This window comes from Phlebotomus papatasi, chromosome 2 (genome assembly GCF_024763615.1).
Source record: "Phlebotomus papatasi isolate M1 chromosome 2, Ppap_2.1, whole genome shotgun sequence".
Classification (NCBI taxonomy): domain Eukaryota; kingdom Metazoa; phylum Arthropoda; class Insecta; order Diptera; family Psychodidae; genus Phlebotomus; species Phlebotomus papatasi.
The window spans coordinates 78,683,382-78,700,430 of NC_077223.1; the positions used below are offsets into that span (position 1 = coordinate 78,683,382).

The following is a 17,049-nucleotide window of genomic DNA, read 5'->3' on the forward strand; positions in this document are numbered from 1 at the left end:
AATTAGGTGACCGTTAAGACGCGTATTTGATAGCATCTCCCCGCACTCCCTTAACATTATTACTTTTTTCGCAATAATCATCTATTAATCTATAAAGTTCTTATTCCAAAATAAAGTAAGTAAAACGGATCGGAATGTTAAGAGACATGCTTCTTATTTAGTTGAAAGTATTCGGTATAGGATAAAGTGATATAATTTGGAATTAGTGTTACAAGTTGGACAATTCGCCGGTACAAGTTGGACATGGCTTTTTTCTTGATAAATACAGTACAAAATTTGTTTTTAAGCACAAGGAACCAAATTATAAAACTAAAGCATTAAAAATATACAAATAAAAATTAAGTACTAAATTTATCAAGACAAAAAGCCCTGTCCAAATTGTACCACTTTACCCTATTTGTATATGCCAATTGGTTGGGGTATTAGTGTTCCATTCAACTACAGTAGACTCTCTCTCAATTGGGCATTTGAGGCAAAATGTCATCCGGTTTATGGATAGATTTGGGCGTCAAAGTCTTTGTACATTCCACAAAAAGCGCTCAATTATAAAGAATCACCATAAAATTTTAAATTTAAAAAATAAGTATTTTTAAAATTAAAAATATTAAAAATAAAATAAAAACAAATCATTAAAAAAAGAAAATATTAAGAAAGTAATCAATAAATAAATTATTTTTGAATAATAAGTGATAATTTTTGAGTCATAAGTCGACTCTGGGACCAATAACATGCTCCTCATTTTCCCCTTACCTCAGTAATCCCCCTTTCCCCGCCAAAACCATATTTTTTCGGGTTTGCTCGAAAACCCGTCGTGCGATTTTAATCATTTTGAATATGCTTCAGACATTACCTAGGCGGATATTTCGTCCTTATACGAAAATATCGGTGAATCATTGCTAATAACGGTTTTTAAAGGTGAAAGGTTAAACAGGCTCTAGAGAGCGTATTTCTCAACCGAAAATGGTATTATCTTTGAGCTTGTTGGAAAGATCTCGGAATTCTTGACAAGCATAAACTGGTTCTAATCTATTACCAATCGGTAATGAACCGGTTCATAAACGTTAACTATTTTTTTCCAAAATTTATTTTTATTACTCCTAAGCTATTTTGGGCGATCTTTTGAGTAATTTATGAATCGGTTCAAATAAATTGAAAACCGATAAACGGTAAATGATGCGAAAGTACTTTAGAGGTATAGTAACTAACTACAGAGTGTTCCGTCTTAAGTGAAAAGGGATTGAAAGAATTTGATATGAATTGCTTACTTAGGAGTTCATTTATACAATAATTTTAGTAGTATTGAATGTATTGAATGTATGCAAATATTTTACATAGTCAATTTGAAAGGCATTTCTTATAAAACAATATTCACACTGAAAATGGACCGAAAATAATTTTCGGCCATTTATTATAATAATTTATTATATTATAATAATTTATTATAATAATAGCCAATTATTGACTACGAAAATATTTTGCATATATTGCGGCGTTTCCATAACTTATTCCAAAGACCTCTCCTGTGCAATTTTTCTGTGTTATTTATGGATTGAATTAGCTGATTTTCTTCGGTCTAGAGAATTTCTTTGAAAGCGGACCTCGCTGTAAGTCATAAGTTCGCAAAGCCTGGGACATTATGCCATCTTTTACAATAATCAGAAAAAATAGTTGTAATCTGTCAGACGCGCAATTTGATAATAATCTTGTGTTAAGCTGTCTATACATTAGGAGAAAATTTCATCAATATTTGCAATAAATATATAATATTGATGAAAATTGCCTACACATTAGCAAAACATATGGACATGAATTTGGATTATTGAAGAAAATTTGTCTAATGTGGAGGCAATTTCTTCAATATTCGTTTCAATATGGATGACTTCTCTTCCATATTGTCTTTCAATATTGTTTACCCCTACACATTGAGATATTTTGATAACTAACAATATATTATTGATGCGGTTTCTGTTGAACACTAACGCAAATTTTTAAATTGAAACCAAAAACTTCTAAGTAAAACTACCGCTTTTCATTGAATTTTTATTCATATGTGGCTTCCGTGATACAAATTGTCTTATCCTGAGCCATCATAATCATACAATATGATATGACTCAATTTTTTTCTGCAAACGAATTATTCTACAAGAGTTAGAAATAAATATAGGAACAAACCAAAGGAAAGGAAAATATGAAAGAAAATCAAACAAGATGAGGAATTGGTGGAAATTTCATCTTCATCTTGACTAACACTCCAATTGTTCATATTTACATTATTGTAATTTATCACTTAACAAAACCACGCTACATATTACAAATTCTCACAAAGTGTTTTCCATTTACTAACCAATAATCCGCATAATGTGTCTCAACACAGAGAATTTAGCGCACTTGAACAAATTTAAAATTGACTTTTCAAGATGTTTTATGTGCTTGTATTTTTATCACAAGCGTTTTCTACACAACTCTTATTTTCACTATAGTATTTCCTCCTTTGCGACACACGACACTTTAATACTTTCCATACACACCAACATAAAATAAACCATCCCTCCACGTGAATACAAAGGCTATAAGAATAACAGAATGAAGCTCAAGTGTGTTAACTTGGGACCTTTCTTCTCCTCAACAATCACGCATTTAAATTCACCGCGGTTATTTTATTTTCCAATCAAACTTTTTGACTATCGTGTCGAGTTAACTTCCTCGCAAAAATTCCTGATATCTTGAAAATCCTCCCAAAAAAAAGGCAAAATCAAACTTTTCTTGTTAAACAAAATCGTAAAAAATAAATCTGACAAGCCAATTTTCTGTATCTTGAAAACTGTAGATCATGTAAAATTAAACTCGCCAGGGAAAAAAGTTTTTTTCCTTTGAGGAAAATGTTATCAATTTCTATGGTTTGTATACTTTTGCTATAATAAGCAAAATAGCAAAAACATCGAGTTAAAAAAACCATAAAATAGAAGTATTGTATAAACTTCAATTTATATGTTTAGTTTAAATATCTTTGCATTTTAAATGTAGGACAGTGATCTGAGAATCGAAAGTTAATCTGGAAATTCAGTGAAAACACTCTTAGTGATTTTTATTTTGCAATAAATTAGTGTTAATAAAAAATATAAATCTTATTGAATGTTTCTTTTTCTAACGAACATTGAGGATATTAATCGTGTTTGATACCTATATAAAATGTTGTGAAATTTAAATAACGAGAAACGAGTTTTATTAATCGATCTTCAATTTGAACTTATTCCAAACAAATTGTAAGTACATTGAAAGATTTTTCGATTTACACTGATTCTTAAAATTACATAAAACAATCTTCAAACCTGAAATTAGTTAGGAAGTGCGCTATTTAGACTGGGGTGGAATGATAACTTTTCGACACTATCGAATCGATAGTATCGATAAATCTATATCTGTTAGACAAAGTGAATAATGACTTTCTACGGATTGTTGGGCCATTAATTGTGAGATTCTTAAAGAAATGAGACTGTTGATAAACTTCTATATTAGTTACAGGAAGTGCAGCTATCATTTAAATTTCTCAGAATTGACAGTCGATAGTATCGAAAATAAGTTATCATGTCACCCCTGATCTGAAAATATGTATATTGACGGTGAAATCATTTAAAAGGATTTAATCGTTTGACGTAAATCGTTAGAAGGTCTGATTAGAGATCATTGATAAAAATGAACGAAAATTCACCTGGAATATCCCCAAAATGAAAGAAATCGTGGAAATCGTTTTCGAAAAACATGAAAATGTAGAGATGAAAGCACAAGACATTACGTCTCTAAAAAATGCCTACAATTGTGAGGGTTCACTAAAAACCAAAAGTCGATATCTCATACCGTTTGAGCTCCAGGATAGTAATTGACAGATGAAAAAACGAAGAATATTAAGAGGGAAAATTAGAATACAATGTGCTTTGCGTAAATTGTATTAAATACAATCAATCGCTCAATTCGAAATAAACTCTAAGTCTAAAAATAAAGAGGCTTTGCCAGCTGCTCCTCCCGAGAAGGAGCTCTGCCTTATATTCCTTTTCGCAAATTTTTCTAGTGCATAGGGGAAAGTGCCCATGCTTGATACCATTGGAAGTTTTTTTAATGACTAAATTTTCTATGTTTCACAATATATATGTGACTCATCGCAACCATATTTTATAAACTATGCGAAAGTGGCCAGTTTTTAAAATATATTGCGAAGCGGAGTCACGTTTATTGAGAAACATAGGAAAAATTTAGTCATTACGAAGCTTCCAATGGTATCAAGCATGGGCACTTTCCCCTATATAATTATTGTCGAATTAAATTTGTCTATAAATCACCACAAAACCATCTTGAAGTTGAAAATTGTTCAAGAAGTGGGTTTCAAAAAATCCTTAACCTTTTAATGAATTAATTGTCCGAATCGGGTGAAAATTAAGCTTTTGACCCTGAATAATCCAAGATGGAGATTCTTCCGGTGAATGGTGCCTAAGAACGAACTGTTCAGCTGGACTAACTACAAAAAATATCCGAAAATCATTGAAAATTAGTATTCATTAATTGTACAAGATTTTCTTTTTTGAGTTCTATGAAGATTGCGTAGGGGAAGATTGTGCAGCTTCGTAGGGAAAATGATATCCAAGATTTAAGATTTTTTACTGAATGCTACACAAACCGAATCAATTATACCCATGTCAAAAAAAATTCTTACTTATCATGGCCTCTACACACTAAAGAAATTTATGTCCATATTGAAGCAAATTCCCTATGCTTGTGTAGGAAAAACTGTCCACTGTTTCTCTAGTGTGTAGAGGCCTTTAGATCCATAATTCCACCTTACAAAATTCCTGAAAATCCTTAAATTTTCCTCTAGAGGAAAATTAAAATTTAGTGGCGATTTTTATACAGTTGGCCTGATTTGTTCATACGTACAAAACATTTCTACTTATGTACGCCTCATTTTCACCAGAAACATTACACCGGACACAAGAATTTGCACATAACTGTGTGGACGGAATTTTCAGCTACTTGCTTTGACCGTTTTTAGGAGATATCGTATGTTTTAATATCACTTTTATTCAATTTTTCTAAGAGATGTTATTGAGACACTTATAGAAAACTATTTTTTCATTGCGTTCTGACAGTGAATTAAGATGTTACTCTCTCATAATTACACCTACTGTAATTCTCGAAACTTCTCTAACACCTCCAATCTATTTTCCAGAGCATGTTTTAAACATCACTGATTCTGATAATGTTGATGATGCTGATAATGACTTGTAATAGTTGTTTTTTTTTCTAAAGGACACTTGGTTATATGCGACCTGTCTGATGTTCGATACAATTCCGAAATTAAAAATATGTTATCGGAGAAAAATAATCAGTTTTTAGATTCAGATTTAGATTTTACTCAGAATCAAGAAGATTATTCATTAGTAATAGTTTATATTTTGCTTTATACGAAAAACAATTTCGTGTTAAAAATTTTTTATGAAATAAAAAAATATTTTTTTAAATTTATTTTAAATTAATTAAATATATTATAGATAGATAGATTTATTTAAATGGCTATGTGCTGGGTATTTATTTAGTTTTTGTTCAATATTATCCCCAGACCTCGATTGGCCTCAATAGAATAAAAGAAGAATCATTGATTATTTTTTAGGTATTCTTTTTCAAAATTTCAAAAATAATATTATGTTTATTTTTCAAAATTTTAAATGAAAAACGCCGAAATGCAGTTAAAATTTATTTTGTTAATGCAAAAACCCATACTCCATGTCAAACAAATGTTATTTACAAATTTTCCCTCCAAAATTCGTTGCCATTGTCAAAGGCCAAGAACATTATTGATTTTTAGCATTTTCCCAGCTCAATTATTTACACAATTTTCAACGTGAATCAACGCTAAGGAATTCTTCCTAGTGATTTCTTACAGATAAATGTCACTGTAGAAGTGATTAATTGCCAAAGATTTATTACAGGGGCAATGTGTGGTAGTGTAAATATTTGGAAAAAGCAAACGAACAGTTGTTTTAAGAAAAGTCTCATTGGATTTTTCATCAAATATCCGAAAATTTTACAGGTGATAAAATTTTCTAAATATGCTTCATTGCGTTTGAAGAAGCTTTGTTGCAAAATCTGCTAAAAGGACACGAATGCCCTAACACATATACATTTTTTTCTACTTATAAACAACATAAATAAATCCGACAAGGAACCCCTCTTGCTCTATCTTCCACCTGGAAATCTACCTGAGTTGAGTAAATAGGAGTCCGCTTTGTAAGCCCATAAACTCTTTGCAAGATTAAGGGTTTTTTTGCATATTAAGTGCAGAAAGTAAATCAATTTTTCTAGAGCTTGGCAAATCAAGATTGTTAAGAAAAATTATTTTAAATTACATTAAAATTGCAACAATTAGAAAGATTATACGAATTTGTAGTTCATAGGCAGTATGAGACTTTTAATATTTTCTTTGAATATCTGCTATAACCCATCAAATAATGTCTGTTGATTCTGCTACGAAATACGCAGACCAAAGCCACAGAGCGGTCGATAATCTGCAGACGCGTCGGACGCCGATCTTAAGACTTTTATTAAAAAGTCCTCTTTTATTTAAATTATCAATTGAGTTTTTGTTGTATATTTTTCAAGTATAAAAATACAGAAAGTATTATTTAAAATTTATAGATAAATAAATCTTCGAGTTACTGTATAGCATACCTTAGCTTAGTTTGAATGTAATCCTAATTTTTAAAGTATTTTTGAAAGATTAATCAAACGGTATAATAGAAATAAAATAAAGAATCACTATAATGTCATCCCAAAATTGTATTCCATTTTTATCAGTAAAGAATACTATTTTAGTCAGTGAAAAAGGTAAAAAAACGAAAAATTGACCATAAATGACTTTAAGAACCATATCTGAGACATCAAGATGATTTACAACTTCTTAATTTTCCGCTTTCCACAACAATATTTCACAGTGTTCATGCACTGAAAATGCATTTACTCAACATTTTAAAACTGATTTACTGATAGTTTTTCCCAATCTATTGCCGTATCTGCTGCAGAAAATTATAAAATAAATTAAAAGACAAAAAATCTTATTAAACGCTCTTTTTCAATTACTCTTGGAAATATTAGAAATAGGAAAAATATCTAAGTGTATTAATATGTTTGATGTTAACTGAAAATTTCTTGAGTTAGCTCAAACATTGACCGATAAGCACGTAACGAATTAAACAGTATAGCTCAAATAAGGCGGACACAAATTAATTAGCTAAACTTATTATTTTCAAAACATTTAAAACAGACTTTCTTGTAATCGTGTCAACACAGCCTTAGCATACCAATTTTCCATGAAATTGTCATTTTTGCCTACAACACTATGTTTATATACATCCTCATTTTGTACTTAAAATTATACAGGGACATGAACTTATAAATAAATAAATAAAACTTCATATTACGTATTAGTTTTCTGAAGTCGCCTTCCATGGTCTGACTTTCGATGTTCCGACTTTTAGCAAGTTACCCTATATTTTTATAAATCTTACTTGCAAAGAGGTAGGGGCAGGTCGTTAGATTCCAAAACAAAAGTAATGTTCAATATTTAAGGATTTTACTGAGCAATAACAAAAAAGCAGTATTCGAAGGCGAGTGCTTCTGGGACCGAATCACCTTCTCCCAATAATTATTCCACGGATCATTAACACTAAATCTACCGACCGTTTTTGGTAGTTTTTCGATCAAATGACAAGCCGCGCTAGGGTAGCATACTTTACAAATTTGTCTTGGAAAAGAGCAAAAAATTAATATTTAAACATTAAAAAATATATAACATGCATATTTTAAGAAATTCATAAAGTTTGATAGTGACATTGTATCGTTTAAAATTGTGTTAATTTGAAACCGGCTAATTTGACCAGGTCTTGGTAGGTTTAGTGTTAAGTGACATTAAATATAAGCCGAGGCACAGGTCTATAACTCCTCTTTTCAATTTAATCCGCATTTTCTGTTTCAAATTTCCATTTTAACTTTTCATACTTTCTTAATAATAACCTTGTTGACTGTTCTATGATACTACATAAGAAACTGTCTAAATGAATATCAAAGTTACAAACCTCAGGATCACTCTTGGGGCGAGTTATACGGGATTCAAGCCTAAAGCTTAGCCATGTAGCTTAACTTCTCTAATTTCTTACTTAAGATAGGGTATTTTGGAATCATGCCTAATTTGGAATTTTGAGATTTTTATAACTGTTTCGGATGGACAAAGAGAAAAGAAAACCACGAAAGAGTACAAGACTTTACATTCAAGAGTAATACTTCTTTGATTCTTCCTTTTGCCTTTTAAAACTGTTAGGAAATCTCACAGTTCCAAATTCGACATGATTCCAAATTACCTACCTCACCCTAACCAAGATTTTTAGAAAAATTTTGTCATAGGGTTGGATTATTAAAGGCAAATGAACTATTCTGAAAAGCTAAACAAATTCTTTGCTATTTAGAATAATAAGGCCTTCAGTACTCGGCTAAACCTCTAAACTGAAGACCGTTTTAGAGTATTTTGTAATCGAAATAATGATTAAATAATTTTTTTTAAATAAATTTTCAACTAAACCGTTTTTCGGCTATTCCACAAAATCTGTTTAAATATTTGAGTGAACATGAACTGTTTTTTTCAGTTTTACAAAGTCACACACATTTAGTTTAGGAAACATGTTTTTAAAACAAAAATATTTTTCGTGTTATAGCTAAACAAACAAAGCAATGTAAATTGATTTGTTATGTTTAAATTGTAATGCATTTTCATACTTTCAAAAAATACTGTACTCGTAATTAAAGAGCCCATCATACAACTAAAATAGTTTTTCTCAAGCATATCAGGAATAAAATGATTTATCAGTTATAAAAAAACACTTCTCAATAAAACGAATAATGATTGAGTGAAAAAAAATTGCTAATAACCCGAGACACACACCAAGAATTTTGCTCAAGTGCGTTCCTTTGAATGAATTCATTCATCCTCTTGAAATAACCTTTTCTCGGCCAAAGATGAAAAGTTGCTAAGAACAAATACAAGAGAGAAACATTAGAAAAAGAAAGATAAAATATACAAAGTAGAGCTCAGAATTAGGCGTATTGTGTTCTTGTAATAGCTAGTATGGTGTGTGTCAAAGCTTACATGTTCTTATTTTAGTAATCATAAAGTACAATTTTTTAGGAAAATTATTGTGTTTTAAATCTATTAATCAACTTTTAAAAATTGTTCTGCATTCAACAAAAAATCCTTAAACCATGGGACCGTAATACGGGCTTCAGATCTAAGGCTTAGCTATATGGCTTGACTGCTGTAATTTCATATCAGTCGAGATGTTTTGTAAAAAAAAAACTTAGAATTGAATTATTAAGGGCAAGTGTTTTATTAGATTCTGAAGAACCAATAAAATTGGTTGCTATTTAGGATTTTGAGACCTTCGGGAATGGGGCTAAACCTCTATTCTGAAGACCGCTTAAGGGCTCAAATTAACTAAGGCTATAAATAAACTAATTGCAAAGTAGAAGGTTGAAGGAATCTAGGATATTTTTGCAAGTCTCCAGCTATTTACTAAATAGTAAATTTTTTAGCTTAAAAATGACGAATTTTTAAATTCTCATAATGAAAATTAATTTTAAATATTTTTTATACTTCCAATTTTTTTTAAGCAAAACCGTTTTGGGAAAGGAAACTACAATACTCAAACATAATATTTTTCATGAAAGTGAAAATTATCATTCATTCGTATTGTCAGAAAAATTACTTAATTTTTTGGGCTATTTTTGTTCCTATCGCTCATAGATGTAAAAAACATACACCGAATCAGACTCTGTTGGATTTTCTAAGGCTAGATGTAAAACCTTTATCTGATTTTGTAGGGTGATTTGTCTAAAGCAAGATAGTTTGAAAAGTTGGACAAAGCAGTGTGGAATGTGAGACACCTTCCTAAAAACTTGATAATAAATCAATTAAATATTTCAATTTTTGATAACAAGATTATTAAACCTAATTTTGTGATTATTTAAGAAGTTAAAAATGCAAAAGTCGTTATTAAACCATCAAAGAGTGGCTTGCAAGAATTTAAAAAATTTATTGCATGCGTGATATTCATATAACCTTTGACACGGTATCATTTTCTCTGTTTCTTATGGAAGTTCCTACGAAAATATCAAAGTGTTTTGTTTGATTTTTCGGCATAATTTGTGAAATATTGTTAAGTCCGCAGTGAAAATCGAAGGACATACATCCATTTAAAAGGTGAATAAAAAATATTTGTGAAATATTACATTTAAAAAGGATAGAAAAGTGATTTAATTTCGTGTTGCTTTCAAAACAAGTTTTTTTAAATCTTGGACAAGTTGATTTTGTGAATGAATTTGGTGGTTTTGTGCAGTGAAATCATGTCAACAAGGAAGACAAAGATCCTTAAGTACCCGGAGAAATAGTTGGAACAGCAGTTAGCAGCTGATTAGGAGAAAATCTCCTGGAAAAGGCTGCAAGGATTTCCAGATTTCGAAGACCACTTTTTCTGACAGAATGGATAGTAAATATCGCAAAAACACTTGGAGAAAGACAAAGAGGAGCGTCTACGGAACTCCCAAAGCAAGTGGAAAAGGACCTGGCCGGATGAGGTATCCAAATCTGCTAAGCAATTGCATCCGCTTTAAAGCTATAACTGCTGAACAGCGTGAGGCGTCTGTGAAATTTACAGAACCTCTTTTTGGTTGGATGTCCAGGAAGTTCTTGATAATTACGTAATTTAGCGGTCCTCAACTGTTACCCGGACATAAAGGAGGGATTAGCATAACCATCCAATGTGCAAGTATACGCAGAAAACCCTCAACATTTGATTTTCTACATATTTCGTATAATATTTTGTCTTTAGGGGGTCCGTGGTGCAATTGGTAAGAGCGTTCGGCTCTTGGGCGGTGTGACCCCTGGCTCGACTGTCACAGTTGTGAGTTCGAGTCCCGCCCGGTGCAAATGATTGAAGCGTCTGAATGGACATTTTTCACGAAACATTGTAAACTGAATAATAAACTTGTAAACCGAACAATGTACAAAATGGCAATAAAAGCCCGGTTACAACGAAATAAATAAATTATTATATTTTGTCATTAATATCACTAAGTCCAACTTTCCAAAAGTTTTTGTCCTGCTTTCCAAAATTTTGTCCATCTTTTCAAAATGTGTTGTTTTTTAATTTGATGGAATATTCTAATTAACTGATTGAAAATTCTAATAAAAACTGTTAAGATTCTGTTAGAATATTTCACAAGGAATCTCATGATATAAATTAAATGAAAATAATAAATTTTTATTCGGCTTAAAAATGCATTTGAAATTGAACTTTTTCTTAAGTGTCTCCCTTTCCACAATCCATCCTACTCAAACATAATATTTTTCATGAAAATGAAAATTATCATTCATTAGTATTGTCAGGAAAATTACTTAAATTTTTGGGCTATTTTTGTCCCTATCGCTCATAGATGTAAAAAAAAATACACCGAATCAGACTCTGTTAGATTTTCTAAGGCTAGATGTAAAACCTTTATCTGATTTTTATGTCGGTTTCATTTTTATTGCTGATTTTCGCGAAAACTGTCTCGTCGTTAAAGGGTTAAACTAAACCGAAATTAACAGGTTTTAGCATAAGAAAATTGCTAGAACCTATGAACGTTTGCTTATTGGGGGATACCGAACCGAGTACTTGTCCCTATTGTTCCCATAGTTGTGTTGTTCCTTTGTCTTTTAATTTTATGTAATCAACAGTTAATACCTTTACTTTTTATGTTTCAGATTTAATTAATATTTAAATTTTATTGCTTACTTTCTTCAGAGGATCTTCAGAAGGCCTAAAGAAAGATGCAAAAAAGAACAATTCTGCTTTGTTCACCGAATAAAGAGGTAATTGATATATTTTTTTTACCAGAGGTATTTTTTTATTGTAGTAACATTTAAAATTATATTTCTTTGTGCATTTCATCCCTAAATTCAGTAAAAAAAAAATGTTGTTTTGGATTTTCTTTTTAGCGAGTCACTCGCGGTATATTATTCTTTTATTTTTGGGGTGGTCTGTAGACTGAGTCATTGGATCCAATTTTGTGATAATAATATTCAAAATAGGCTCTAATACTAGGTTTTTGTCTCAAAATTATTTCTTTGAGGATTATGACGGGAGGGCTGATGAAGCAGTTGAAGGGGAAGGCTGATGGCTGAGCCAGTGCAGAAAAAAAATATCATAACGCATTTTGGCAAACAGACATTACCTGGCAAATTTCGTCCCGGAAAGAAGGCCAAGGGGTGGCTTTTAGTAACAACACAGAGCTGGAACACTCTTACACCACTTTGAACACTTTTTAATGAGATAATTACTGTATTTATTGCAAAAAATACGTAGAATCAACACTATTTCCCGAAACTTGCGACATACTTGACCGAAAAATTTCGATGTTTGACATCGGAGCCGAGTGGAAGAAGTGGGGAAAAAATTGTCACCCTGGTGGTGAATAAATGTATTTGTCACGGGTGTCGATAATACAGGTCACTGTAATTTTATAGCTCTTATGGCAGTTTAAATTTAAATGAAATCAACGAATCCATGGTGATAAATTTAGCAAAAATATGAATTTCAAACATTTCCCGAACATCATTGCCCCACTCAAGGACACAATTATTTAGTCTTTTTCTGCCTACACTAGACAATAAGTACATTAGCATTGTGAATCTCAATGTCACGGAATAAGGTTCAAATGAGCAGACGTGTAACGGATTTTTTGCTTCCTTTGGCAAATTCACTTTTTTTTATTATTTATTTTTTGGTAGCGTTTTTTCTGCTATTTTCACAGGTGAAGTCGTTTTCGCCGTCTGTTGATTTCGTCCTCTATTTTGTCTGGCCATTTTATTAGCAAACCATCTCTAATTAATCGCCGTGGCTGGGACAAAGGCACTGAGAGAGTGTCACTGAATCCGAATGAATCATGAGCAAATCTGCCCCTCAGGCGCCCCTCGGGATGATCCTCAATTGGTGCGAAGAGCTTGAACATTTGCCTAAAATGCAGAGGTGTGATAACCTTGAGACGCGATTATTGACGTGACATCAGCGGCATTTGGCTAGACTCTGGCGTGATTTGAAAGTAACAACCCCGTGAAATACTTCCAAAGTATCAAAGAAGACGCCAATTCATTCGCAAGTCAATAATAAATATTTGTATTTAATGGTCGTTAACCGGCCGGTGTAACAATTGCTCATTGGATTTTGTGACGCGATCTGTCCGCGATCGAAATTTATTTGTCGTGGATAAATTACTCTTAAAACTAAAAAACTTATCCAGAAGAGGTTCATCCAAATTTATGTATAAAGAATAAATATAAAAACCTCCTCTAAACACGGTAATTCAATTAAACTACGTACTTTGTTTAAGAAATAAATTACAAAAATAACTTTTTACCATTTTGATCTTCAAAGAAATACCATTACTTTTGGTTCCCATGGAAGAATACAAAATGATCCTTCCAAGTCTCCGTTTTTTAAAAAAAAAGTCCCTATAAAAAACGAACATAACCTACATGTTTTCGCGCGCAACATTGTGTATAAGGTTAGAAGTAAATAATAAAAAGTATCAGTGCGACAATGGTTATCATGGTTATGTTTTTACAAGTAGTCGTAAATTAGTCATAAATTGAGGCAAAACTGGAGAAACGAGACAACAGTGTGAGGTTGAAAAGAAAAATCTGTTCAAGCGGTATATTTTTCAAACATAGAATTTGATCATCAGAAATTTAGAGGTGCAGATCACGTCAGTGACTCACCTTGACGGAAATTGTCTACAAACAATACACACAATTTTTTTCTTTCTATTTCAAAAGCAAATTCTTTTTGCCATAGATTTTTAGTTTGAGAATATTTGTAATTACAGAAAAGGTATTGATTTTGTGAGACGATTCTCAGGCTTGACAGGAAAGTATTTAATTATTATTTTATTATTTAATAGGGGAAGGTGGGGCTACTTTGAGCTGTGGGGCTAGATTGTTATACGACTTTCTCGCCTATTTCTAAATAAAGCTGATCCTTACAATAATTTTATTTAGATCCACAATTATTTTGTCTACACAGAAAAAAATATTTTGTAAAATTGTTCGTAAATGTTTGTGAAATCCTATGGCAGACTTACGAAATGCTCGTGAATCGTATAACCCACAAACAAGTTCGTAAAATTTTGTACTTTTTCACAAACATTGTTCGTAAAATGATCATTTGACGAACATTCTTTGTACTTTTACAAACTTTTGTTCGTAAATGTTCGTAAACACTCAAAAAAATGTTCGTAAAATTTTGTCATTTGTTCGTATTTGTTCGTAAATTTTTACCAAACAAACAAAAATTTACGAACAAATACGAGCAAATGACAAAATTTTACGAACATTTTTTTGAGTGTTTACGAACATTTACGAACAAATGTGTGTAAAAGTACAAAAAATGTTCGTCAAATGATCATTTTACGAACAATGTTTTTTGAAAAAAGTACAAAATTTTACGAACTTGTTTGTGGGTTATACGATTCACGAGCATTTCGTAAGTCTGCCATAGGATTTCACAAACATTTACGAACAATTTTACAAAATATTTTTTTCTGTGTATCTAAAGTACATAATATTAAAACCCAGTCTCCATTGGAAATATATGCGAAAAAATCGTATAACAATATAGCCCCACAGCTCAAAGTAGCCCCACCTCCACCTACTATTTTAATACCAATTTGGTTTTGTACCTGAAATGTAACCAAACTCGTTCTAACGTTTTCATCTCAAATAAGTATAGCTTTAATTTTACTTGACAAATTTTATTCTTTATGGCTCCTGAAGAGGAATTCTGTAACAATATGACAATGTCCTATGACAAAGTTTTATGGTAAAATTCGCAAACAGGATAACATAAAAACCTAGTAAGCATCGAATGGCCATTGAAAGGAGTTCTAATAAAGTATTGAGTGGTAGATATAAGTCGGATTTATGATTAATTTTTTCTGGCTTTACTATATAAAAAAATTAATTTTGTCATGTGAGATTGTCATACGATTACAGAATTCCCCTACTGCACACCTCATGAAAAACAAAAATTTCATGAAAACGAAATTCGCATCCTTTTTTCTTCTCAAAAGGTTCGCATAACTCTATCCAACTCTTTCAGTTTCAAATTTAGACTAAACTAAATTTAATTTAGTGTGATGTTCAAAAGAAGAAGAGTCCAAAAGAGTAGGATAGACATATGTAGAACTTTTGAGAAAGAAAGGAATGCGAATTTTGACTCATGAAATTTTCCTGATCTAAAAGGTGTAGCGGAACCAACGGAACCATTATAAAAAAAGCCAGAAGCCTTTCAATGGCCTAGAATTATCTAGCGTTGATAGTGATAACATCGATTTTCAGAAATTTACCTACATTTCGTTTCTTATTTGCATCATTTTATTTTTTTTTTAATCTAGATATTTTATTTCAGAAAGAATTGAAGCATTTACCAAAGTAGAAAAAATATTTCTAACTTCCAACACCTCTTTTTGCTCTCTTATAGTAAGATCTTTATAACATCTTTACCAAAATAAGTAATTTTGAAGAATGGTAAGTAAAAATTAAAATTGATAAGTAATAAAACATTAGGATAAGTGTGCCAAATTTCGGCATAGTTGCATATAAGCACCGAAGTCCTAAGTTTGAAATGCAATATTTTTAATTCATATTGATATATTTTGTTACTTCCTTTTCGGGAAGGTTGTGTGGAATCTTGAAAACTAGTTTATCATCTTTGTTTTCTTTAAATCACTTCCTAAAATATTGAAAAAATAATAAAAATGTGGACATTGCTTTGGGTAGTATTCCGGCCACTTTGAGTGAAATTTCGGCCACCTTTTTCTGACCACCTTTTGTGACGCAACGGATAGAAAATTTCAAAACGTCAAACGGAACGAGTTTAATATTTAGTTTAATACGTTTATATGACCCCCAAGCCCTGAAATCTTCCGTGTAATTTGTCCTGAAGACCTGAAGAGTAGCATCTCAAATTTACGCGCAGATTCCCGTAGCAATTTGCCCTTCCTGAACTCTTCTAAGGCCTTTTCCACATCATCTTTTTCATAGAAGCTATGGCTTTTTTTCTATGGACATTCTAGAACTCAGAAATTAAAAAAAAAAAAAACATAAAATGAATAAGAAATTTAGGAAAGCAAAAGATGTTGCTGGAATAGGCAACACTACCTCACCGGAGAAACGCTCACAAAGTATATACTTTGTTACGCGAAATACAGGATCCAGCTGGGAAATTTTACCATAAATTTAAAGATTGATTCACTATTAACATAAACAGAAACAATCTTTAATGAAAACTAATCAATTTTCATGAAAAACGCCGAAGGAAAACCTTCTGCACCTCACCACAAATTACAAGACTGCTAGAAACGCAATCGATCTGAGTTTTTACAACACAATTTAAATTCAAATTATACCTAAAATTTAACAATCTTTGTGTTACTACATCCTAAAATGAATAAATATTTAAAAGCAAAATCAATTCATTGACTATTCGAAGATAACATACATAATTTTAATTTATTTATTTCCATGGCCGAAATTACACTCAAAGTGGCCGAAATTAGAAGCTGGCCGAAATTTGGCACACTTCCCCTATTGGAGAAAGGGAAATTAAAAATTATGAACTATTATTATTTGTATTTCACTTGTAGAGAATAATGTCATAATGTATTTGAATAACATCAAAGAATATCGAGATTTTTGCTCCTTATTTCAGATTGGAGGTCTAGTTTAGTTCCTGAATTTTTTTAAATCTTAAAAAACATAAGCAATTTTTAATGGTTTTCAAAAGTATAAGGATCATTTGCCCTTATTTAATCTTAAGTTAAAATTTTTCCAAAAATCTTACCTCAGAAGAAATTACAAAACTTAGAGATAAGTGGCGCACTTTTGAATTGGGGCAGCTTTAGAAATGGGCATTTTTTATC

The 17,049-nt window shown here is 31.3% G+C and overlaps 1 protein-coding gene across 9 annotated transcripts in view; it reads right to left on the bottom strand.

The window, feature by feature from the left end:
• The window catches only part of LOC129804547 (protein encore), a 177,809-nt gene extending 165,313 nt beyond the window's left edge, over window positions 1–12,496 (bottom strand). For 7 of the 9 annotated variants that reach the window (XM_055851918.1, XM_055851917.1, XM_055851916.1 and 4 more), the window contains exon 1: window positions 12,307–12,495. The gene's annotated coding sequence lies outside the window, so the exon portion shown is untranslated. Of the gene's footprint in view, window positions 1–12,306 lie in introns of all 9 variants that reach the window. The other 2 variants (XM_055851915.1, XM_055851909.1) reach the window with 1 other exon arrangement.
• Window positions 12,497–17,049: the final 4,553 nt, after the last annotated feature.